Consider the following 1,629-nt stretch of genomic DNA (forward strand, 5'->3'; position numbering starts at 1 on the left):
ATCATATAAATCAAAGATAAAAATAGCATAATTACATAAACCTATATGGAATTTCTCTGAGAATAAAGATATTTGACTTTAGTGTATTGATACACACTTTGGGCAGGAGGGAATGTCTTGAGGAGGCCCTAAAGTGGGTTGTAACTGTGTGTGAGAACTACTTCGTATCTGGATGTCCTGTGAAACGGGATGCCACACAGAGTTACTTAAAATACATGTATATGCACTCACCTCGCTCTAATAGATTCAAAGTTTCACAAACTGGGCAAATCAGTAAAAATTATTCCATTTTTCATCCATTCAAATGTGTTTGTTTCAATAAATGTCCAACTTAAGCTATAATTCTCTTTTCTATAAAATAAAAGCATAATTTATCCTAGAAATAAGCTATCTAGGATGCTTAGCCCCCTGCCCATGTGATTCCCTGCCTACCTCCGGACTCTGCAGAATCCCTATCAGCAAGAAGGCCCTCACTGGATACAGCCTCTTGACCTTGGACTACCCAGCCTCCAAAACTGTAAGAAATAAATTTCTGTTCTTTAAGAAAACAAAAAAGATACCTACAAAAATACTGAACACTTCAGAAGTAAATACACAAAATCCTACAGCACCTTGATTACCATCTCTCATGATGAATACATAGGAACCCATTTACCAATGTTTTTGTTGGAAAATGAGTATAAAAAGATTTATAAACATTTTCTATATTATAGTATGTATTATATAGTAAATATACTACATTATAGTATGTACACTTGTATATGAACAAAAGATAAAGGAATCTCTTCAAATAAAATTATTATTCTAATTATCGACAGGTTGTTCACTGAGGAAGGAAGCAAGATAATTAGAGGGATGTTTGGAGGTAAGTTATGGGAAAGGCAAATAAAATTTTCATTCATCACTCAGAAGAATTCTTTGATGTGAGAACTCAGCAACTAAAAAGGTTCAAGAGAGACTAGTAAAGTAATGGGGTAATGACTTTAATTTGTTATGGTTTCTGTTGTGAATCCCCCATCTTCAAAGCAAAGGGAATGAAATAATATGATAAATTTACCTCTTCCTGAAACCAGGTCAATAAGCTTCTTCCAAAGTGAATCTCAGTAAATGGCCAGCCTAGGACATTAAACAACTAATGTAATTTCTACAAGTCCAGGTAAGAAGAGCATTACAGTATTGCAGAAATACAAAAGAGAGTTTGCTTTTTTATGAAACTGTTGCAAAAGACAGTTATATGCCTCAGGAACAAGTTAAGTTTCTCAAAAATGAATAGATAATATTCTTTAAACATTCTAATTGTGGCGATCTTAGTGAATTCATTTCAAAAACATAAAATAACTTTGGGTTTAAGTAACTATAAAAATTCTTTTAATAGTCATAACCTTAACTATAAACATACTAATTTTAAAAACAAACATTTGTACTGATTAAATGTGTGAATGTATAGTTTCAAAAAGATTGGCTCACGGCCAACAGACTAATGATGCAGATGAAAGAAAATGTATAAGGCATTAAAACAGGCAGTTTTCTATAAGAAAGTAAACACTGAAATTAATACATTTTAATTCAAACTTCCAATAAGGAAAAGAAAAATGGAAGCATGTTATTATCAGTTTGATTTCCTTATAT

This window comes from Propithecus coquereli, unplaced genomic scaffold (genome assembly GCF_000956105.1).
Source record: "Propithecus coquereli isolate 6110/MARCELLA unplaced genomic scaffold, Pcoq_1.0 Scaffold363, whole genome shotgun sequence".
In the NCBI taxonomy this organism is placed as follows: Eukaryota; Metazoa; Chordata; class Mammalia; order Primates; family Indriidae; genus Propithecus; species Propithecus coquereli.